The sequence below is a fragment of the Lontra canadensis genome, unplaced genomic scaffold (genome assembly GCF_010015895.1).
Source record: "Lontra canadensis isolate GAN:19392208 unplaced genomic scaffold, GSC_riverotter_1.0 scaffold3, whole genome shotgun sequence".
Classification (NCBI taxonomy): domain Eukaryota; kingdom Metazoa; phylum Chordata; class Mammalia; order Carnivora; family Mustelidae; genus Lontra; species Lontra canadensis.
The window spans coordinates 53,305,984-53,331,362 of NW_022630997.1; the positions used below are offsets into that span (position 1 = coordinate 53,305,984).

General features: G+C 39.9%; 1 long non-coding RNA gene across 1 annotated transcript; it reads left to right on the forward strand.

Moving 5' to 3' along the window:
• Positions 1–14,151: 14,151 nt before the first annotated feature.
• On the forward strand, positions 14,152–25,071 carry LOC116857913. The gene is made up of 3 exons (XR_004380833.1): positions 14,152–14,232; positions 24,481–24,540; positions 24,924–25,071. It is a non-coding gene; the product is annotated as an uncharacterized LOC116857913 (long non-coding RNA).
• The last annotated feature ends 308 nt before the right edge of the window (positions 25,072–25,379 follow it).

Sequence of the window (25,379 nt, forward strand, 5' to 3'; positions counted from 1 at the left end):
GCAAGTCCCAAACTGAAGTTGTAGAGCTGAAGAATACAATAAATGAAAACATACTAGAGGATTTCGACAACAGCTTAATGAAACTGAAACACAGATCAGTGAGTAGGAAGATAATACAATATAACTCACCCAGACAGAACAGCAAAAAGAAAACAAGCTTTTTTTTTTAAAGGGGATAACTCAAGGGACCTTTGGGAAAACATCAAGCAGAATAATATTTGCATTACAGGAGTCCTAGGAGAAGATAGGGAAAAAGGACCAGAAAACATATTAGAAGACATAATGGCTGAAATCTTCACTAATCTGAAGAAGAAGCACACATAGTCCCAAAAAGCCCAGAGTTCCAAAATAGATGAATCCAAAGAGATCCACACCAAGACACATTATAATTAAAATGGTACCATTTTAAGAGAATCTTAAAAACAACAAGAGAAAAACAATTTATTACATACAAGAAAAACCTAGAAAATGATCAACAGACTTTTCAGCAGAGACTCTGCAAGCCAGGAGGGAGTGGCCCAGCCTATTCAAAGTGCTGAAAGGAAAAAAGTCCAACCAAGAATTCTCTACCTGGCGTTCAGAATTGAAGGAGAGGTTAAGAGTCTTCCAGATAAGCAAAAGCTAAATTCCAGATAAGCAAAAATTAGTTCATCACCACTAAACTAGCTTTACAAGAAACGTTAAAGGGCTTCCCTAAACTAAAAATAAATGGCACTAATTAATAACAAGAAAATACACAAAAGTAAAAATCTCACTGGAAAAGGTAAACACGTAATAAAACTAGTAGACCAATCACTTTTAAAGGTAGCATAAAAATCAAAAAACAAACATAATTAAATTAACTAAAATTACAATAATTAATTAAGGGATGCATAAAATAGAAGGATGTAAAATGTCACATCAAAAATATAAAATGGGTGGCTCAGTTGGTTAAGTGTCCAACTTTTGATTTCAGCTTAGGTCATGATCTCAGGGTCCTGGGATCAACCCCTGTGTTGGGCTCCACTCTCAGTGGGAAGTCTACTTGAGGATTCTCTCTCTCTCTTTCTCTCTCTTTCTCCCTCTCCCAGCTCATGCCCCCCACAAATTAATATATATATATACACACACACACACAAACACACACACACACACACACATATAAAAATAACATGAGGAATATGTTCAAATTTAAGTTACTATCAACTCAAAACAGATCACTATATACATAGGAAACTGTATGGGAACCTAACAATAACCACAAAGCAAAAACGTATGGTAAGTACACAAAAGTAGATGACAAAGAGAACACTAAAGAAAGAAACAGCCATAAAACAATTAACAAAATAACAATAAGTAAACACTATCGAAAATTACTTAAAATGTAAATAAACTAAACTCTCCAATCAAAAGGCAAGGGGTGGGTAAATGGATTAAAAAAAAGAGAGAGACTCATCTATAAGCTGCCTACGAAAGACTGACTCCAGCTGGAAAGACATACACAGACTGAACAAAAACAGAACGAAAAAGATATTCCATGCAAATGTAAATGAAAAGAAAGCTAGTATAATTAACAAAATGAAGGATAAAAATCCTATAGTGGTCTCAATAGATGAGAATAGGCAAATTCAACATCTGCTCATGATAAAAATTGTCAACAAAGTAGGTATAAAGGGAACATATAAACATAACAAAGGCCATAAATGACAAACCCATAGCTAACATCAGACTCAACAGTGAAAAACCAAAGCTTTTCCTCTAAGAGGAATTCTTCTATATTCCTTGCCTATTCCTATAAGGCAAGGATTCCCACTCTTATCACTTTAATTCAACACAATATTAGAAGTCCTAACCACAACAGTTAGGCAAAGAAAAAAAAAAGAACAGTAAGAAAAGGCATCCAATTTGGAAAGGAAGAAGTAAAACCCACTATTTAGAGATGACATGATACTACATATAGAAAGCCCAAAAGATTCCACCAAGAAAACTATTATAATAAATAAGTAATAAATCTATTCAGCAAAGTAACAGGATACAAAATCAATATACAGAAATCTGTGGTGTTTCTATAGTCTACCAAGAAATTATCAGAAAAAAAATTTTTTTAAAGATCCCATTTACAATTGTATCAAAAAGAATAAAAATACCTAGGGATAAATTTAACCAAAGGAGTAAAAGACCTGCACAATGAAAACTATAAGAAACTGATGAAAGAAATTGAAGAAGACACAAATAAATGGAAAGATATTCCATGCTCATGGATTGGAAGAATTAATGTTGTCAAAATATCCATATTACACAAAACAACTCTCAGATTCAATGCAATCCCTATCAAAATTCTAATGGTATTTTTTATAGAACTAGGACAAATAATTCTAAAATTTGTATAGAACCATAGTACCCAAAACAATCTTGAGAATAAACAAAGCTGGTATCTTTCTCCCTGATTTCAAACTACACTACAAAACTACAATAACCAAAACAGTATGGCATTAGTATAAAAACAGACATACAGATCAGTGGAGCAGAAATGAAAGCCCAGAATTAAACCCACACATATATGGACAATTGATTTATGACATAGGATCTAAGAATATACACAGAAAAAGAACAGTCTCTTCAATAAATGGTGCTGAGAAACTGGACAGTCTCACGCAAAACAATGAAATTAGAACTATCTTGCTCCAAACACAAAAATTAACTCGAAATGGATGAAAAGACTTGCATGTAAGACCTGACACCATAAGATTTCTAAAGAAAAATAAAAGCAGTAATTTCCTGGACATCAGTCATAGCAAAACTTGTGTGGATGTGACTCCAAAAGCAAAGGAAATGAAAGCAAAAGATGAATGGGACTACATCAAACTAAAATGCTTCTACACAGCAAAAGAAACCATCACCAAAACACAAAACAGTAACCAAAACACAAAAAAAGTGTCTTCTCCTACTGAATGGGAGAAGACACTTGAAAATTATATATCCAACAAGGGATTCATATTCAAAATAAATACAACTCAATGACAAAAAAGCAAACAACCCAATTAAAAAATAGGCAGAGAAATTGAATAGACATTTTTACAAAGGAGACATACACATGGCCAACAGGCACATGAAAAGACGTTCAACATCACTAATTATCAGGGAAATACAAATCAAAACCACAATAAGATAACACCTCACACCAATTAGCATAGCCACTATCAAAACACAAGCTACCACAAGTTTTGGTGATGTGGAGAGAAGAGGACCCCCATCCACTGCTGATGGGAATGTAAATTGGTGGGGCCACCATGGAAAACGGGATGGAAATTCCTCAAAAAATTAAAGATAAAACTATATATGATCCAGCAATTCTGCTTCTGGGTATTCATCTGAAGAATACAAAAACACTGATTCGAAAAGATAAATGAATCTTTATGTTCACTGCAGTGAAATGTGAACAACTTAAATGCCCACTTAAATGAATGGGCAAAGGAGATGTGGTGTAGATAGACAACAGAATACTACTCAGTCATAAAAGACAATGAAACCTCGCCATGTGGGACAACACAGATGAACTCTGAAGGTGTTATGCTAAGTGCAGTAAGTCACATGGAGAAAGACAAATACCATAGGACATCCCCCATACGGTGGAATCTAAAATAACAAACAAAACAAAACAAAAATAAACTTTGTAGATATGGAGAACGGACTAGTGGCTACCACACGGGATTCAGATTGGGACGTGGGTGAAATGGGTGAAGGGGGCCAGTTGTATGGTGGTAGACGATAACTAGACTTTCAGCAGTGATCATTTTGGAGTACACACAGATGCCCAATTATAACGTTGTACACCTGGAGAAAAAATTGGTAACACGTAACATTCTCCTAGCAACCACTACCACATACACTCCTTCCACGAAAGATTTGGTTTTGTGGTTATATGGTTTTGGATAGTTAGTGTGGTTTTAGGGAAGAGTTATTTAAGGTTTGAGGCTAAAAATTTGGAACTGGGAGCTAAGACAGACCTAAAACCTTCAATCGTGCTTTCTAAAAAATGTCTATAGAGGACTGAATTGAAACCTCTGGAGGCCCACACCCTGGAGATACTTTGTTTAGCCCTGATTCCTCCACCCATAGGTGGCCTGATATCACAAAGCAAAGTCCTATATATGCGTAAGGAATTCTAACAATGTTCTGACTTCTTTCCCATAATAATCATACTGTTCCTTCTTTTTCTTTTTCATTTTTTCAACATCAAAGATTAAATTCTTTACAGTCGGGCTTTGTTTGCCCATTATTTGCTAGTGCCTATATTAAGTTGGGACCAACCACTATCAAGTGATTACATTAGGTTTATCTGACCTTCAAGTTTCAGAATGAAATTAGACAATAAATATAAGAGGATAGTTTACAGAATAATCAACTGGGCTCAATTATTTAGAACAGGATACATGTAATATCCAAAATAGTTTCAAATATAACCAACAAAGTAATATAAGTTCCGGCTATGAAGACAATCTGTTTCTAGTCTTGCTCCTGGGGTTTTAAGCCAATAAGATTACCCATATGCAATCCTGCCAATAAAAATGGGCTCAGGGCACTCCAACCGATCCCTTTGGTGACACTTCTCTTAGGCCTTCTACCTTTGTTTCTTCCTTGCTTCTTGCTCTCATCCGCTCAACCCAAATTCTGACCTTTGGAGGTTTATGCTTTTGAATTTAATCAACGACTTTGTTTCCTGGCTTTTGACCTCGGGATTCAGGGTATACTTGGCATCTAGCCCATCCTGTTCCTTTCCCACCTGAAGAAAAAGCATAATATTATAGCTACTTTTTAGTGAGTAACTGTCATGTTAGGCTTGCGACAGGCATTTTATATACATCACCTCAACTAATACCCCCAAAAGACTTCACTGGTGAGTATTTTCTTAATATTTTATTTATTTATTTACTTGCAAGAGTGAAACAAACGGAGATTGCAAGAGAGAGCGTAAGTAGGGAGGAGAGGGAGAGGCAGACTCCCGCAGAATGAGGAGCCTAAGATCCCAGGACCCTGAGATCATGACAGGAGCTGAAGGCAGATGCTTAACTGACTGAGGCACCCTGGCATCCCACTTATAAGTACTTTTATCACCTTGTTGTGATTGAAGAATCCGAGACACTTGAGAAAGCTTAGACAGCAAGAGGCCAGGATTTAAGTGCAGATCTCAACCCTATGCTTTTTTTTTAAGATTTTATTTATTTGACAGACAGAGATCACAAGTAGGCAGAGAGGCAGGTGGGGGCGGTGGGGGGTGGGGGGAAGCAGGCTCCCTACTGAGCAGAGAGCCCTATATGGAGCTCCATCCCAGGACCCTGAGATCATGACCTGAGCAGTAGGCAGAGGTTTTAACCCACTGAGCCACCCAGGCACCCCTCAACCCTATGCTTTTAACTACCGCTTATAGTATGTCTACATCCATATTTTCATTAAAAATAAATATTTACTGAGCACCTACTATGTTCCAGGTTCTGTGCTAAAGAATGACTAGACAGATGTGAATACAGACAGGGACCCTAATCTCACAGCAACTGTGTTCTCCTTGAGATCATATTTTAAAGTGGCAACAGATATTATCATTCCTGGAAGTGATAAGTGCTATGAAGAAAAAAAATAAGTTAAAGTTCTGGAGAAGGGATGGAGGGGTGGATGGCAACATTAGATGAGGAGGATAAAAGGAACATTGGAAAGGAACTGGTCCCTTGAAAATCTGGGCTAGAAACATTGCAGGCTGAGGAAGATTCTACTCATAGGTGCAGAGTCAAGAATGAGGGTGCTGTCTTCAAGAAACAGAAAGATGTCTGGTGTCACTGAGCTTAGTGATCCAGGCGAGGGCTTGGGAAGACATATGGGAGAGATGAAAATGGTATGCAGAGCCAAGTCCTACAGGGCCTAGCTCCCAAGGCTAAGAGAACTCAATCCTACATGCAATGGGAACCACATTTGAAGGAAGGAAGTGACACGAGTACAAAGTAGTTTTTTAAAGCACAGATAATGCACCATTTTTAAAAATGAATATGAAGAGAGAGAGACTAGAAAGACATTGAATGCATAAGGGACTCCAAAAGGTCAAGGGACAAAAACCCTAAAAGCAAATGGATTTTCTGCACCCTCTTCAATCAGTTCTATACCAGGAAATATGCAGTTCATGGGAAATGTAGCACCAGATTTTAATTTACCGTATTTAATTATATTTATGAGTGTCATCTCTTCCTCCCAAGGTGAAATATCCTCTCTTGTATTAGCAACTGTAAAACTATGGTTTCAAAATTCAAGATAGCCCCCACAATAAATTCCAGCCTCTATTGTTTCTTTTTTTTTTTCTTAATAATTTGTGATCCTGTTTTGTTTTTGTTTTTAGATTTTATCTATTTGACAGACAGATCACAGAGGCAGCCAGAGAGAGAGGAGGAAGCAGCTCCCTGCTGACCAGAGAGCCCGACGCAGGGTTCTATCCCAGGACCCTAAGATCATGGACCTGAACTGAAGGCAGAGGCTTAACCCACTGAGCCACCCAGGCGCCCCGCCTCTACTGTTCCTATTCACAAAGCATGTTATAGGTGGAAAACGAATACATGACCACCATAAAATAATTTTATTAAGTGCTGCATATTGAGAAAGAGAAACATAGAGAAGCCTACAATCAAGGACTTGTCTTCTCTTATGGACAGAAAAAAGATGGTGCCACTTGTACAAAATGTATCTGGAAAGACATTACAGCAATGTATTTTATCATCCAGTGTTTTCTTTTGTAATAAAGCCCAGAAGGCACAGTACTGTAAAAATAAAAACTTCACAAATTCTGAGACTTTGTTAATAAGAAAATTAAATAAAATTTTTGCACAATCCATGGAATTTGGTTATATAATTTACAAGTCACAATGATAGGACTACAGTTAAATTTCCAAATTCCTTTCAGAAATATTCCTTTCCACCCTACTGCTACTTTCCAAGTTTGAGATGGGGAAAATATCCAAGTTAGATGAGATTATAATCAAATTTTAGCATTTTCTTCCTTTTATTCGGGCCATAAAATCTAATATTAACCAGCTTATCAGGAATATCATGAGAAATACAGCTAACAAATTTAAAATCTGGAGTCTAGAGCCAGAAATTCAAATATAGGCAGAAAACACAAGAAATAAGGTGAGTTCCAGAATAAACATAAGTCCTAGAAGTAACAAAGAAAAAATATTCAGCGTATTTTAACAACTAAACTGCAGGGTAACTTCATGCCCCTGGGAAAAAGAAAATCTTTATTTTCTCATAAAAGAATAAAGAACACACACATTTTGAGAACCATAAAAGCTGTAACTAAGGAAAGGCCATCTGGGCAACTAGATTGTCTTTACAATATACTCTTCACTATTTTATTTGGTCCTATTTTATGTACCTCAGGAAATTAGATTTCCATCACTCTTGAATATTTTATACCAAACTATTAGATATTATTGCTAAGTAGTAACCAATAATCCCCACCAACTGGTTTAAAGGACTCTGCCGGCCTGTGTCTTATTGATATTTTTACTATTATTTTTCATTAGACTGTATTACCAAAATAATATTATTTTGTGAAGGTTAAAGTTCTAATTAGGAAAACAGAAGCTGGCAGTGACTTAGTGCAGAGTTAAATTCTGAGACCCCCCCAAGGTGAAAAATAAAATAAATAATATAAAAATAAAATAATCTCTAAGGTCTCCTCTCAACCTTTATTAATTGCAAAGGAAACAAATCTCTAAGAAAGAATGATTCCTTTTCCTTCATGGGCACCCTTTGAGGTAAGGGTTTTTGGGGAATTAAAACACCCTGGCCTGCCAGACACGTGTGTCTGGACACAGTGAGGCATAGTCTAAGGTGTCTTACTTTCTCTAACTCATACTTGCAAAGAAAACGACGTTCTCATGCAGGTCACTCTAAAGTAGCATATCACAGTGAAAAGTACTCAGAATGACAAGTCAGAAGGTTTGGAATCTAGTCTTTGCCAGGATCTGGGGCTTTGACCACACACAGGCCCTGTGGTAGATATACCAAGCCTCAGCCTCTTTATTCACGCAAGAAGCTGTGTCAAGCCTCCCTTGACTCTCCAAATGGTATGGTGTCATGACACTCAGCTAAGATAACAGAACTAAACAGATAGTGCTCCTACTAACGATATGCTGACATCAATCGTTACACAATGTTGTGGTGAGCAACTGAAAATTTATAAATTCATCCTGCAGATAAACATGTTAAGTCTTAGAGCGGGGAGAAGGGAGGTCATTGAGAGCTTGAAAAAAATAGGGCAAACCTTTCTTGGGTGTAAGCAGTAAGAAGAGTTTGACTGTGTTTTCATATTATTTCAAACCTCAGGTTCTGTGGGTACTTTCCATTCTAAAAGAAAAATCAACTATTAAAGAAGACAAGGGAATATGAAGTCATACTATCATGAGTTGGAGTAATTCTAAACTAGAGTAGCAGGGTAAGTAACACTCCTAAGTAGACCCCAGACTACTTCTATCTGGCAAGTTTAATCTCCTCTGCCAAATCCCATAGTAAATTAAGAAGGTCTTCTTCTTATTTATCTTGAAATTACAGAATGATCACAAGACATAAAAGAGAACAAAGATATTTTAAAAAGGTGTTGGATAGAACACCTGGGTGGTTCAGTCGGTTAAGCGTCTGCTTTCAGCTCATGCGTTCAGGTCATGACTCCAGGGTCCTGGGATGGAGACCCACATCAGGCTCCCTGCTCAGCAGGGAGCCTGCTTCTCCCTCTACCCCTCCTCCCTGCTCATGATCTCTCTCTCTCTCTTTCGAATAAATATATGAGTAAATAAAATTTTAAAAAGTGCTGGAAAATCCATACCCTGAATAGGTATTCTCTGATTAAGAAGTTGGTTTTTATTTGTTTTGTTTTGTTTTGTTTTGTTTTTTCTTTCAGGAGCAGGGTTTTGGGTTCTAATGAATTATTTTACCCCTGGTTATGGAAATCAATGTTTCCAAACATTTCTGATAGACAGTCCATCAGTTAAAAATGATCTGTATATATCTCCAATATTTATTCATCTATTAATTTATTAATAAGATGTATTGCATATGCCACTATACATTATAAAAACATAAACACAAATAGAATTGTTAAAAATCAGTGATGAACTAGATCATATTTGTTATTTTCTTACTAAGTCACAGTGCTTCACATTATTAGCCTATGTCTCAAAGTGTAATATATACTCAAGGTAAGGCTCATTGGTAATAAAATTAGATATAAATCCATATTTCATATGTCTTCTTGATCATTTCATTGAGAAGCAGAAGCCAACTTCTGGTAAGACTGAATTAAGTAAATCATCAACATTTTTAACCTCCCATTATGGCAAAGAATTCTAACTACAGTCAGAAAAGCTTCAATTCCACAATTTCCTGTTATTTGCTTATTCTTGTACTATTAGCACTATCTTCTTTACAGAAATCCTTTTAAGACACTTTTCTATTTTGTGACTGCTGGTTTGGTTAATACTGAATAATGGAATCCTTAATTCCTTAAGTGAACACATATAAAATCAGTAAGATACAACACAATGGAAATGGAAAAAAAAGAAGAGTAAGGATCACATGTTAGCCCCTCCATGTTGTGGGATCTCCCTGTATTTCCTCAAAATACCTCTGCTAGTGAGCACAGGAGACCAACTGACCTATCAGCAACTAAGGTAGCCAGTATCAATCTGTATATTATATATTTGCAAAAGCTTAGGGCTTTTTTTTTTTTAACTAAAAAAAAAAAAAAAAAAAGGAAGTTTAAGTTTACTGGCCACAGCCTATTTTGGAGGTAAAGGGTAGAAGCAGCTGTGGTAGGTAAGGAAAGCTATTATCGGAAATATCTGATGCTTTGCTTGAATATCAATGGGCCATGACTATGTTCTAGGCACACCATAACATAAGAGCCCTTCCCTGGACCAGTAGAAAGTTTTATGGAGTTTAGAGGATGTGCTCTCTTGAAACAGCATTTTTCACCATGGTGATCATGACCAGACCATCCTTACTCCTAAGAGCTTCAGTCATTCATGACCTCAGAAACAAATAAAGCTGTACAAGACTTTTGTTTATATTAAATACTTACTCTATTCTTGGTTCCAGATAAGATTAATCTTCAAGCCTCAATTATTCCAGAAGATCCTGCAAAGTTTGTTAATTGTCTGAAGGTCACACCATCACACCATTTCATGCATTAGTAATCTTGAAATGATTGGCTATAATGTATGAGTATAGATTGCATCAAAACTCTTTCTTTTACATTGTATGTAATTTATCTTAGTTGGCTAAGGCTGCCATAACAAAATACCATAGATGGGATGGCTTAAACAACAGACATTTGTTTCTCACAGTTCTAGAAGTTGGGGAGTCTAAGGTCAAGATGCCTGTGGGCTTGGTTCCTGGTGAGAACTCTCTTTATGGTTTGCAGTTGCCATCTCTGGGTGCTCAAATAGCTTTTCCTCTGTACTACAGTGAACTCTCCACTGTCTCTTCTTAAAAAGACACTAATCCTATCAGATCAGGGCCCTTCACTTAGGACCTCATTTAACCTTAATTACTTCCATAAAGACCCTATTTCCAAGCTTGGTCACATTGGAGATTAGAGCTTCAACATACTAATTTTGGGGAGACACATTCAGTCTGTAACATAATTTATATGCTTTAAAAAAAAAAAAAAGATTGTATCTATTTGAGAGAGAGAGAGAATGAGCCAGGGATAGGTGCAGAGGAAGAAGCAGACTTCCCACTGAGCAGGGAGCCCACGCGAGGCTCAGTCCTAGGACCATGAGATTATGACCTGAGCCAAAGGCAGACACTTAACCCACTGAACCACCCAGCTCCCCCAATTTATATGCTTTCTTTCCAAATATTTATTTTGTATCTTCTACATGCATGACAGTATAACCAAGTTGTTCTCATTCTAAAGGAGAGAAAACAAACAATAAATGTGTGCATGTATATGTGTGCAAATTATATTATAAGGAAAACTCAAGTAGAATAAAGAGAGAGTGAGAGGGTTGCAAGAGGAGACTATTTTAGAGGAGGTGGTCAGGGATTACCTCTCTTGATAGGAGCATGAGGGAGCAAATATCTGTTACTGAGGAGTATGCCTCAGTAGAATATTGAGAGGAAGAGTCCAGGCTCAAAGACCAAAAGGCAGGACCCTGAGCAATGAGAGAACAGCAGAAAGACTAGAGAGGATGGCAGGGTTGGGGAGGGGACAGTGACAAAGATGGAGGTAAAGAGAGATGGGGTGTCAGATATGTAAGGTTTTGGTGGTTAACTAGAGTCAAGTTTGTGTTGTCAAAATGGGAAGTGATTGAGAGTGATGGGAAGAGGGGCAGCTGGCTGGCTCAGCTGGCTTAGCATCGGCCTTCAGCTCAGGTCATGATCCCAGTGTCCTGGGATGGAGCCCCCCATCCATCAGTCTGTCTGTCCATCAGTCACTCAGGCTCCCTGCTCAGCAGGGAGTCTGCTTTTCCCTCTTCCTCTTCCACTCCCCAGGCTCACAGGTGCATGCAAATGCATTCGCGCGCACTCTCTCTCTCTAAGTAAGTAAATAAAATCCTAAAAAAAAAAAAAGGGATGGGAAGCCGTTGGGTGGTTTTTGAGCAGAGGATTGATCTGAGCTAATATATACGCTTTTTGTTTTGTTTTTTAATTTATTTATTTCTTTATTAATTATTTTTATTAACATGTAATGTATTATTTGCCCCAGGGGTAGAGGTCTGTGAATCGTCAGGCTTATACACTTCACAGCACTCAGCACATACACTTTTAAAGTGTCACCTTAAATTCTCCATGCGTAATAGACCATAGGCATAAGATTGAGAGCAGGAAGACAAGTACAGAGCCTTCTGCAGAAATCCAAATAGGCAATGCTGCTTTGGGAGAGTAGTAGTTAGGGTCAGATTTGGAAAACATTTTGAAGCTGGAGCTAATCAGGGTTTCCTGATGGACTGAATATGCGACATGAAAGAAAGGATAGCCAAAAACAAAACAAACAAACAAACAAACTAAACTAAAACAAAAAAACTTTGCAGCACTGAAATAACTCTAGAGTTCAAAACAAAATAGGAATGTAAAAGTCAGACCACTTGGAAGGTCTCCTCTCCTAGCGCTCCATACTTCCACACACTTTTCACAGGCACAATTAATTATGTTTGCACTTGCCTGTTTAGTGACTGTCTCTCCACCCACAGAATGTGAACTCCTAGATGGGAGAACTTGTATCTGTCTGTCTAGTCCACCCTTATATCACCTGCACCAAGCTCAACGCCAGGCAGTTTTCCAGTCCTCATTAAACACTTTAAAGAATGAATGAATACCAAAGTTTTGAGCAATCTTTAAATTACAGCTTATTGGGAGCAATTGGAAAAAAGAGGGAAACTAAAAGGCAATATATTCATTAGATGGCAGGTAGGACTAGAGAGATTCTCTTTTCTAGCTTACCTTTCTCTATCATTTAACATCTAAGACAAAACCAATTTTATCTCACCAGAAAGATGTTGTGTCTCCTATCAGCTGGTGGTGACCACATTCTTCTGTAAAGGGAGTTTTACCATGATCCACCATCATAACTGATGTTGATGATCCAACAACATATTATACATTTAATCTGCTTAATAATTCTTAGAAAAGTATTATTTCTGCTAAAAATAATAGATACTACTAGCGTTCCATAACTCAAATTCAAGCAAAATGGCAAAACTGAAGAGTGAGATCTACAGATAATTTCCGGATCTTATTTTCAATGATTGCAGACTGTCTCTCCCATAAACTTTTATACCAGCTGTTAAAAGCTCTTCAAATTGTTTTTGTTGCATCTCATTTTCACCCCTCCTCCATATAGCCAGGGAAATAAAAAAGGCGACTGAAGACCGGGAAAGTTCTGGAGATTTGGAAGTGCAAGATAGTGACCTATGTACTCCTGGTCACTGAAAGGTCTGAATTAACCAGATGAGACCATGCTTGGAGCTTGGGGCAGAGCTAGCATATAATGAATGTACTGGTTTCCAGCATTAAATTTTTATTAAAAAATTAAGTTCCTTTAACCCTTCCACTGAAATGTCACTTGGCTGGGGCTCTGAAGGGCAAACGTGCAAACGGCTGCAGTAATGATAGGGAGTCTCTGTGTAAACTACCCAACACGACACCGAGTGATGTGTGGTTTGTGATGTCAGCAGAAACCGCAGATAGAATCGCTTGGGTTTCTATCTCTTGGCTAGAGAACATCCCTACAAGAAAAGGCTGACCCTTGACTCCGCCAGAAACTTTCCCCAGACTTGGCCTCCACTAGTAGAAGGAGTCGCCCCCCTCCTGGCACCCCACGGGAATCCCAGAGGTGGGTCGTGGGGACGGCGACATTGGGGTGCGGTCCCTCCCGCCATGAGTAGACAAGGGCGGGGTCACAGGCACTAGGACTGACCCGGGCTTGGGAACCCCCAGTGTGGGGGGTGGAGCTGCCGCCGCGGGGTGCCAGCTCCGGGGAAGGGGGGCGGGGATCTGAGCGGCCCAGGGCCCCGCCCGAAGGTCTCGGAGCAGGCCGCGAGGTGGGGAGGGCCCGGCAGCCCCCGCCCCGCAGAGAGGCGGCGGCCGGTCGCAGCGCGGTGGCCCAACGGGGAGGTTCCTGGCGGACTGGGGGCCCCCCGAGGTGAGAGAGGGTGGGGTCGGGCGGCTTTACAAAGCCGGAGCGCTCGCCCAGCCAACAGCAGGACCGCCAGACCGTTGCCGCCGCGCCTCCAGCGTCTGCAGGTAGTCAGCGCAAGCGGGGCGGGGCCGCGTCTGGGGGCATGGGGGACGCGCCAGGGTGGGAGGTGTTACTCAGAGGGTCCCTCCGTGCGCGCTCTCGCGGTACCCGCGCACCCAGGGGACGCGAGGGCTTGAAGCACCCCTTTGCACCCCTGGAAGAGGGGTGACCTGGTTACCTTACGCTGACCTGACAGCTGCCCAGCGGCACTGAGAACGCACGGGGCCTCACAGGGTGTTAGCTTCCAATATACTTTGGGTGTTCTCTGCACCCTCCAACCCAACTGGCCTCCAACACACACACACACACACACACACACACACACACCACGGAGGGGGAGGCCTGAGGGATTAGAGGGATAGAGACACTGTCACTCAGAAGAGATTAGAATCTGGGCAGGACTACGTGTCCATGCTGGAATCTTCAGAAAGTAGGTGCAGCATCTGCAGCTCCTCATTTCCAGCCCCCAGGTGATGCGTGATTGATTTTTCTTGGTTTGGTAGCTTTGAAAGCCCTAGGCTGTAAAAGGTTTGGGTCAACAATGAGACTTTAATCCATACAGGCTTTCTTTGCCCTGCTCTTCAACACCTTCTCATATCTGGAGGAGGGGTACATTGGAGGGTCCTAAAAACTTTGCAGGGAATGTTCAAAGTTGCTAAGTGTTTTTCAATTTGTGACTTTTTTGAAAAAGAAAATTTCAAACTTTCTTAGTTTGGGTTAGGTTTTATTTCTTTAACATACTTGCATTCATTGGGAAAGAACTGGTGCTGTCATTAGAGAGTGAGTCCAGTAAGTATGGCATCATTAGAACTGAAAATCAAGTTAACTGTATAGTTTTAGAAAAATTGCTTCCTAATGTGTCTGTTTATGTGCTTTGTTACTGGGATGTGTCTCGCTGGGAATGCTGTCAATATCACCTTGGTGTCTTCTGAGGTTTCCCCTGATGTTGGCCACCTGACCTGGGACAGAGCCCAGTATGCCCCTTTCTTCTTGTGTTTCAGGTGGACACCAACCTGCTTGCAGGCCTCTAGCCCTGGTGTCTGGTGAGAGGGAAAAAGTATAAAAAATGTGCTCTTGGCAAGTTTGGGAGCAAGGAGGAATGCAGTAGATTTTTTCCCCCATTAAAGTTTTCACGTATTGGCAATTTAAAACCCAAAGTATTGTTTACCACCTGTCAGACTCACTCATAAGTGTAAGGATTAACTAATAAAAGATTTGTAAAATGCTTCCTGAATATAAAATTCCATAAATATGCAAAATAGTAATAATCCACCCATTGTTAAATTTATGTAGCCGCTTCTGCCATGCATACAAGATGATTTAGAATGCATGTTTCCTGTCAATTAAACAATGAGTTTAGAGTAAAATAATGAGTTCAATTCACATCCTGTGAAACTTTGAAATAAAATTTCTCCCATAAGGCGCCATCGGCAGAGAATCATAAAGTAAGCAGCATTTCAAAAAGTTATATATGGAATGGCACTTACCTTATGGCTGGGGGAAAAGGGACCCAGTAGTTGAACTTCCGAAACTAAGAAATATTCAGCCTGAACCATAAATATTCCCTCACGTTTTGGGTATGTCTAAGGGGAGAGCAAACAGCTTTTGTGGGATGGCCTTAGAGCTAGCTGTCCGCTTTAATCCGTGAAATATGCCTCTCAGTATTTTAAGGCTGAAGTTCAATCTGTGGTTTTGTTCACAATGAAGAAAATCTTCACCATTACTTAGATAAATTATTCATTCTTCTAATCCCATGGGCTTGGTTTTTAAGTATCCTTAATACCGGCAATCATTTTAATATCCTGCAGATAATTAAATTAATTTGTTCCCAGTGGATTGAGTGACATGTTAACATCACATTTTCTCTTTACGTGTATTTAATAATAGTGTCTCATTTTTCTGCTTACTGGTTTCCTAGAGTAAAACCTGTTTCTTATATGCTAATTGTACAAATATTACTAAGGATGGTCTTTTCTGTTTTATGAAGACAACTGTAGTTTTCCCACTAGCAGATTAAGCTGTGAGCAGAACCACAAATTTGGAGATGTTTTTCTTGACATCTTCCCACCTTCAGTGGCCTTTTCTCATTTCCTCCACTCAGCCCTCAGATGAGTAGCTGCTGAACGGGCCCCAGCCCGGTATTCCAGAACTTCCCCACTGCTAGCACTCTTCCTTTATCCAAATCACTTAACCTCTGCCCTACTTATTTTCCAACCGTTTGGTTTGGGTGAAAGTGCACTCGGTGAAAAATCAAAGGAGTTTTCATTTACTGAGCACGGTGCCTACGATGTACCAGGCAATCAAGCCACATTAGCTCATTCAATCCCTGTAACAATCTGATGCAGTCGATGTCCTCTGTGTTTCACACAAAAGAAAACTGAATCTCAAAAAAGCTCTGGTACCCAAGGACGAGCAATTGATGAGTCAAAGAGCGAGGATTTGAACCAAAGCATTGTGGTGCTTCCTGCTGCATTGTGATCCTGATCCCTCAGAAGGGCTCACATTCCGGACTGAGGCATGGCAGAGTTCTCCCATTGACTGACTGGCCATTTGACCTCATATCAGTCCCTTCAGCCCTTTGGGCTTCTGATTTCCTTTCTCTAGTTTTGAATTAAATTCCCTCTCAGAGATGGAAGAGACCTTTGGAGGCCAAGCACATAAACAGCTCCTCCCACAGGATTCCAGAATATGCTGTTCGCTGCCCGGGCCTTTCCTCCAACCCCCTCCCTGGTCTCTTTTTCCTTCCTGCTGGTCCAAGTAAATATCGCCCCCTCCAAGAGGCTCTTCCCTTCTGCTATTTTCTATCTCAGGCCCAGTGATCCCTTTAAAACACTGATTACAAACCGCACTTATTTTACTTACACGTCTGTTTACATGTGGCTATTGTTTTTATCTTCTCCATCATTCCCCCATCAGACTGTAAGCCGCATGAGCCCGGAGCTCTTTCTGCCTGACTTTTTTCATTACTGTCTTCCCAGGGTCTAGCACAGTGACACACAGCACATAGCTGTGATCAGTAAGTATGTTTGAATGATTATGAATTATATGATTATAATTATATAATGAAAAATTATCTCCTACAAAGGACATGTGCTAATGGCCGATATACTGTCCCATCCCTGGGAAAACCCAAATGAAGCATCATCGATCTTACACTGTTACCGTGAGCCTGAGTTATGAATGGGGATCCAAGTACAGTAATGGAGAAAACACGGCTACCACGGGACTCCCTGGACAAGCAGACACACTCCATATAGTCCAAGACCCATATTTTACAACAGAGAAAACTGAACCACAGAATGATAACAGGAACTTAGGTTCAGAAGACACACTAGAGGGGCGCCTGGGTGGCTCAGTTGGTTAAGCCGTTGCCTTCGGCTCGGGTCGTGATCCCAGAGTCCTGGAATTGTGTCCCACATCAGGCTCCTTGCTCCACAGGGAACCTGCTTCTCTCTCCGCCTCTGCCTGCTTGTGCACACTTGCACACGCTCTCTCGCTCTCTCTCTCTCTCTTTGACAAATAAATAAATAAATAAATAAAATCTTCAAAAAAAAAAAAAAAGAAGAAGAAGAAGATGACACACCGGAGACCAACTATGGTCCAAGCTATTATTTTATGGATGAAGACACAGAACATAAAATAGAGAACCTGTGCATCCTGACTTCCAGACCAGCACACGCCTCACCAAGCAGTCAAAAATCCCAGGGACTACCCAGTCAACAGCGGCAGGGAGTGTTAGGAAATGACACTTTTTTTTTTCCCCAGAAATCCCAAAGAGCCTTAGGTTTCCCAGACCAATCCTGGATAGCAACATTAATACACAGTAGAACACTTTACTTCAGATAATCTTATTTTTTAAATTTTGTATGGCCTGTATAAATTTCAGTGACTCATTTACTATTTTAATGATCTATCAGGCAGCCTTTTAATACCTATCGTTAGTTTACCAGTTCTGTTTAAATGCTAAGGAGCTCCAAATGGTAAATCTACAGGGCTGAGCATTTACCACTAGAATGATAGATTCAAGATACATTTAAAAGATGATTGATATTTTGAACTCCAAATGATGATGGCTTGTTTTTAAGGACTAAAATAACTTTTCTTCTCTAACTTAAAGAGCAATCCTTGCTAGAGTATTACATCCCATAAAAAAAGCAGTCCTTAAACTTTAGAGGGCATGAAAATCATCTGGAAGGCTTTTAAAAACCCAGATTGCTTAGAGCCTTTCTGCACATTTCTGAATTAATAGGTCTGAGATTCGTCCCAGACAACTGCATTTTTAACACCTTTGGTGATTTTCTCAATCAAATAGTCTGAAGACCTCACTTTGAGATTCAATAATACTCTTAGTATGTTTTGAAACTTTCCTGGTTCCTTATAAGAGGATTTTTTTAAACAAACATAATTGGGGGAAAGTTCGATGTGTTTGAAGCTAGCAAATAGTGTACTAGGTATGATGGGAATCTGTTTCCTTGTAGCAAAAGCCGTATATATATAATCATGATATAGCTATTGGGTTTGATATTGCCCCCAAATCAAGAATGTTCCAAAATGTTTCTGTTGGACCACAAAAGTAAATCAGTAATTAGCAATAAATTTAAGTGTTAGGTTCTGTGAAGCAATAATGAAGCCCCTTGCCCTCCAGATGATTACACTCAGTATAGCAGAGAGAAAAGATTAATATCCACAAAACATTCAAGGAAAGGGCTACAGATCAAGTACACGATGCCTGGTTAAATTTGAATTTCAAATACACAACAAATCATGTTTTAGTATAGGCATGTCCCATATAATATTTTTATTTGCTAAATCTGGCAACCATGCTCAGTGAACATTAGCATTTAATGTCATTAGTTTCCAGAACTTGGGGCTGGGTTGCGGGCCGGGTGGGAGAGGGGATGGTAATGCTGAGTGGTTGTTAAGCTTTGAGAAACTGATAAAAGTTCTGAACATGCTCCTCAGAAAAGTGCCCAATAGCACTTTTTAACACAACTCTCATAGTATTTCATAGATCCAGGCTGCCAAAGCTCTTGGGGACATCAGGATCATTTGCAACGTAGACAGTAGAGGCCAACTCTTCAAACTATTTCCTCTGGGCTGGTGGGTCTAGAAGGTATCTTGCAAAAGTAGAATGTGAACTTGGCCTTTTTTTTTTTCTTAGATTTTATTTATAAATTAACTTGACACAGAGAGAGAGAGTACAAGCAGGGGGAGCAGCAGATAAGAGTAAGAAACAAACTCTCCGGTGAGCAAGGAGCCCGATGTGAGGCTCGATCCCAGGACCCCCGGGGATCATGACCTGAACTGAAGGCAGGTGCTTAACCTACTGAGCCACTCAAGCGCCCCTGGACTTGGCCTGTAAGAGCAGGAGAATTTAGCTGGATTGTGGGTTTAGGAGACTTCTTAAGGCTTTGACAGAAGGCAGATTCCCTTAGGCCTTGAGGATATTTAGTAAGGAATATTGAGAAATTAGCTTGGACTGGTTTCTTAAAAAGTCCAGACTGTGGACAGCCTTAAATTCTGAAGGGTTTTAAGACTGCCTATATTCAGAAACAGTGCGTGCTTAGTGATGTATCAGTTAGGGATGAGAAGGTGATCAAAGGGAGATGGTAGAGTGAAATAGGAGGCCGCCTGGGCTCCAGGGTCAATAGCCTGGTGTCAGCTCCTCCATTAACAAGCTGGGAAGCCTTTAGTGTGTGTGCAAATTCTGTGGGCCCCAATCTCTTAAACTGCGAATTGGGAATAATAATAGGGAGCTTCTAACAGGGTGGTTGTGAGGATGAAAGGAAGGGCTTGGCACAGTGGGTGACACCGCATATTCAATCGGTGGTACCTAACACTAGAATACAGGGTTGTTGTTGTTGTTGTTGTTGTTGTTGCTGCTGTTGTTGTTGCTGTTGTTGTTGCTGCCCCCTTAGTATTTAAGGGGTATCAGTGGCCCAGGAGCCTACAAGAATGGTGAAATATCGTTTGATCTGGATTTAGAGAAAGCTTTAACATCTCCCTTTTCCAAGTTAAAATTTCATTATCAAAAAACAGTAAGCACAGAAACAAGTTAGTAAAAGAATGTTTGTACTTTTAACTGAGGATCTTAAAGTAAATACATTCAACCCTTCCTGATTTTTCCCAGGAGAGGGAGTATTATGGACAATTTCAATCACATACTCCTATCCAGAGTCAAGGAAACTTTAATTGCATGTGTTACTCTTAATAGCAGATTTGCCATCGTAACTGTCTCGCGTTGGCTAATATTTAAATTAATTTGCACACGATAAGCTCAGACTCATCATTCAGAAAGTTGTTCCCCAAAGCCATTTAAACCGCAAAGCAGATGAGTTTATCGGAGAGAATTCATGCAACACCCTGCCTTCTCATAGTTGACTGATAACGCAGCAAATGGGCTCCTACGGGCTCTGGAGTCCGACTTTTCAGGTTCCAATCCTAGCCATCTCCTGTGAGCAGCTTTGTGACCAGGCAAATCGCTTTGCCTCTCCAGACCTCAGTTTCTTCCTCTCCGTAAAACGAACCTCCTAACAGCCTTCCCTCCCAGGGCACGTGCACAGAGCTCTCACACGGTTTCTGGTTCCCAGTAGGCATCCCACAGAATTCTGTGACCTCGTTGTCATCTTCATCTTATCAGGATGTTATTTCTTTAATATATGCATAAAGAATTTAATTTAGGAAAACATCTAATAATGTGGAAAATATTTATGATCTCTAGTCACCTCTTAATGTATTGATTTACACAGACAGGGCTATTGAAAACATTTTCCAAACCAGAGTCCAGGCTTCTTATTCCAAAGAATGTTTAATCCCAGTTTTCATGATATGTCACTTTGTCCAGCTTATCCATCTTCAACTTTTACAGGGTGATTGGTGCTTTTCTAAAAAGCTTTGGGTTTCAAACTGTATATTAAAGCGTCTGTGCTCTAGAATTTACTTGGCTCATAAACCTATGGCTCGGAACAATATGGGATTGGTTTACATTACATTATAGTCACAGGTATGATAGTTATGGTTTATTTGGTCTGCGCTGAGCACCTTGAGGGCATCTCCCACAGTGCCTTAAAGATGGGAGACTCAAATACTTACTGAATGAAATTAATGTGTAACAAAATACCTCGCATTGTTTTTCTGAAGATACGTTTCCCTCACATTAGGAAATCTAACTTTAAAAAAAAAATGAGAACAAGGCAAAGACTTCTGACTTTCATGCTTAAGAGCATGAGTCTGATATTTCTAGACTGAAGTACTGAAAGTGAATTTGGAGATCTACCATTGATATTTCCTAGAAGAGATATCTATGGACTATAACACCTTCTTTGCATTTGTTGGTCCCTTTATCTCAAATATTCTCCCCTCGGATATTGCTTGTTTTATGTTCGTTTTTTTATAGTTTACCCTACCTCCACTAGACTAGAAGCACCCTGAGGTTAGAGGTCAAGCCTACACATTTATTGCTGTTTACTGCAATAAACAGCTACAGAGTATCTATTGCAGCGCTAGGCACTTAGTGGGTAATCAATAAATAGGCTGTCAATTAGTTGAGTGTCAGAAGACCAAGATCTGGTCTTATGCAATTATTCCACTGCAAAGCAGTAATCTTTTTTTTTTTTTTAATCTTTTGGGTCAAAACCACCTTTCAGAATTGGAATTAAAATCACAAAATGCCTCATTAGTAAAATTTTACATGCTCAAAATTTTGCACATAATCTCAGTCCCTGGGCCTCAGTCTAGGAATCCCAGTTCTAAAGGTATATATGTAAATACTAAGAAAATCTAACTGAAATATTCAACTAAATATCACAAAAAATTTAATTACTATAAATACCAATGTGTTAATATTCATGCATCTATAGTAATAAATTATATGTTGCCTCGGGAAAATTCTGCAACCCTCCAAAGGAAAAAAAAAAAGCATCTATAAATGTTGAATGTTTTATTTATATGCTGGAAAGGATTTAAAGCTTATAGAGAAAGGCTAATAAAAATACATACGGTACAGCAATATAAAATATATTTCAAAGAGGTAAGAAAAAATGAGTCAAAGGAAAAAAATAAGGCTAAGAACATAAGATGGGGCCAGGAGAGAGATTCATACTGAAAATTTATGCCATGAAATTCAACACTCTTGCTAGAAGATAGTAACAAATTTTGTCCTCAGTTTTTCATCAGCCAGTGCAAAGGAGAAAAATATAATCAGTTATGTCCTGCAGAGGGTCGTGTTTTATATATACTTTTATATGAATACATGGATATGTATTTAATAGCAAACTGCTTCTTAAAAGAAGGAAGTTTCATTATCATAATGAAGAATGGAGATTATATTTCCAATGTTCATTTGCGGCAAGTGCCCTTGTACCGGAGCCTGAAATAACCCATAATGAATGTCCAAAAATAACTGACGCTTCGGATGTTTACATGAAGATGTTATGGCTTTCCTTGAAGGAGGAGACCTCGTGAGGTCGGTGAGGCCCTCGCAGAGCTCAGAGGAGGGGTGGGGGACAGACTAGGAAAACAAAGGGTTTTCTGCATTGTCTCACACCCCATCAGTCCCTGCAGCAGTTCACCCTTTCTACTGCTGCACACTATTTAAATACGATGCCTGAAGCTCTCATTCTCCCCTTGAAGGCGTATGCACCTAGGATGTTGTCTAACATTAAGTTATTCCCCCTAACCTTAGTTTCCTTGGATAACAGTCTGTCATAGGGACTTCTACGCCTTCTCTCTTTGAGAGAGCAAATACAATAACTAGCTTCTCAGAACATTATGTGGATTTGTGGCATTCTCAGAGGGGCTATAAATGGATCACATTGACAGCTTTATTTGTCATTCTTAAATGGAATGTGTTTTTCCCCCTTTGAGTTAAATCGAAATCAGATGGCATTTCTTATTTCAATGTGGAATGTTTTTACTCTCATAATTGCAAAATGGCATTCATAACTGATACTATTCTAATTTACAAAATTTGTGTTTTATTATTGGGGGGTTTCTATTTGCAAAGTAACTGAAGGAAAACAACTTATGCAACATTTTCGTTTTGCCTATTTATTGAGATCCTGATATAGTTGCTAGAATTTTGTCGCCATATGGAAGCAGAGACAATTATATTGCATGTAATGACATGGATTTTAGAAGCAAAGATATAAAAAGACATACCCAGCAGAATACCCACAACCCGGAGACTAAAACATTTTTGAAACCTCTTCTCTCCTTTGCCTCTCCAGCATGTCCCTGGTCTCAATCATCTCTTCCTTTCCTTATAATGGCTCTTGTTCAATATATGTAGGGGCAAATTGGCAAGAATAAGGTTGAAGGCACTATTTTCATATCTTAGCATATTTCTTATATGCTTAAACCAGTTGCTTCGGCCCAAGTGAAATTTTTCATTTAAAAAAATCCCCATCACTGGGGCGCCCAAGTGGCTCAGTTGCTTAAGCGTCTGCCTTCAGCTCAGCTCATGATCTTAGGATCCTGGGATCGACTCCCACATGAGGCTTCCTGCTCAATGGGGAATCTGTTCCTCCCTCTCCGTCTCCCCCTGCTTGTACATGTGCTTGCTCTCTCTGTCAAATAAATAAATAACATCTTTAAAAAAATCCCCATCACTCGCCTCAACCCACTACTCAACCTGTGTGAGAAAAGAAGCCCTCCTACTTTAATTTCTGAAACCCTCCAAAAGCTCCCAATGTTCCTGTTACTGATTTCAATGCTGTGCTTCTCTTTAGAATTTTCAAACACTACGCAATGGGTACATTTTTCACACTGAATTTATATGTGTTTATTTTCATGCTCATTTTATACACGTGTTCACTAAAGTCAGCTTTACCAAGTTCCCACTAAGTGCCAGACACTCTTAGGGTACAGTGAATGACTTTAGGTATCCCGGCCCTCATTTGGCCTACAGGCTGCCTGGTGGGGAAGAGAGACAATAAAGGAATGACACAAATCGGTATGAAACTGAAACTGTTGTAAATATGCCACAGAGAAGAGATACAAGTTTCTGGAAATTGAGATCTAAATAACAGATAGCAGTCAACCAGACAAAGAGTAGAGGCAGAAGGCATGACGTGGAAGGTGTGGAAAGCTATGATGTACAGCCAGAAGAAGAGAGCAAGAGCAATGGGAGAGACTGAAGGAAGATCGTGTAGCCGGAGTACAGAGAGCAGAGATGAACAGCATTAGTCTGCAGATGTGATCAGGGGCCGTCACCATGAAAGGCTTTTAAGCCATAGCAAAAAATATGTCTTCATCCTAGAACCAATGAGAAGGCTGGGAGAGGGGAGGGGGGATTGTGGTGAGTTACATCATCAATTTGCTATTTCAAAAAAATATTTCTGGCTACACTGCAGAGCATGAGCTGGCAAGGTGAGAAGTTCATGCAGACCAGTTGAACCTTTTCAGTACAGAGATACTGGTAATATGGCCTAGGGGAGGAAGGATGAGGTGGTGGCGATTTCGAAAAATGAATGGATTCAAGAGATGGGGAGGAGGTAAATTCTGCAATACTGACATGGCGCCCATGCGGAAGTGTAAGGGAACACTGGAGGAGGAACAAGTTTACAAAGACAGACACTAAGTTCAGTTAGACGTGTGAAGTTTGAATTCTGTAGGAAACATAAGAGGACAGAGCAAAAAGACTCTGGATTGTGGGTGTGGAGCTTGTCAGAAAGCTCTAGGGTTTGGATGTAAACTTGTGACTCATCTTTAATCCATAGTTCTGGCTCTGACGGATACGATCCATAGATGGACTTGACTGCCTACAGGAAGCTAACAGAGTGAGTAGTGGGGATGACAGTCTTAAGGAATTCAAATCCAGAACAGCCAAGTAGTGAATGGTGAGCTTGTAAAGGATGAAAGGAGTAGTTTAATAGAAGGAAACCCAGGAAATTGCAGGATCATGGGGCCTGGGGAGGAGGGGGGCAAGGGAGCGGGGATTTCATTTCAAGAGGGTGGGAGTGGTCAGTTGGCTTGAATGTGCAATATTGAGAACTGCTTTTCTATTTAGCAAGTGTGGAGAGCACCAATCAGGAGAGAATTGTTTTGAATTAAAGAAAAATCGCTAAGTGATATGTATGGGAAATAGAGTTCTAACTGGTTCTATTTGTAGTCATGCCTATTTGAGATTTCACATTTCATATTTTACATCTCTCCTAACGAGATACCTAGGGAGCTAACATGATAGAGAAGAAAGCCATTCTGACATGTTGGTGATCACAATAGAGTAGAACTGGGGTGGAATTTGAGCACAGAAGAGTTTGAAGTCCTGGGATCTGAACTGGAGAGAAAACGTGAACCTGACAGCAAGGAAATTTATGAGCACAGTACTTCCTGTTTCTCCAGCCAGGGATACGTGCACCCTGGGTAAATAAACCAAATGTTCATGAAGCAGTATGGACTCGCCTCACTCACTTGCTGGCATCCCTGTTTAACAGGAGACTGTGGGCTGACACAGCGCACAACCCTTTCTCCTTTGAGGTGAGCTGCAGCCTCAGCTTCCCTCCTAGCAAGGGCTCCACCACAATGGTCTGCGCATGCGCATGCCGGGGTGGGGGTAGAAATTAATACATCAGCCAGTGAACTCTGTGATGAGGCAAAGGTCAGACTGCAGAGGTGT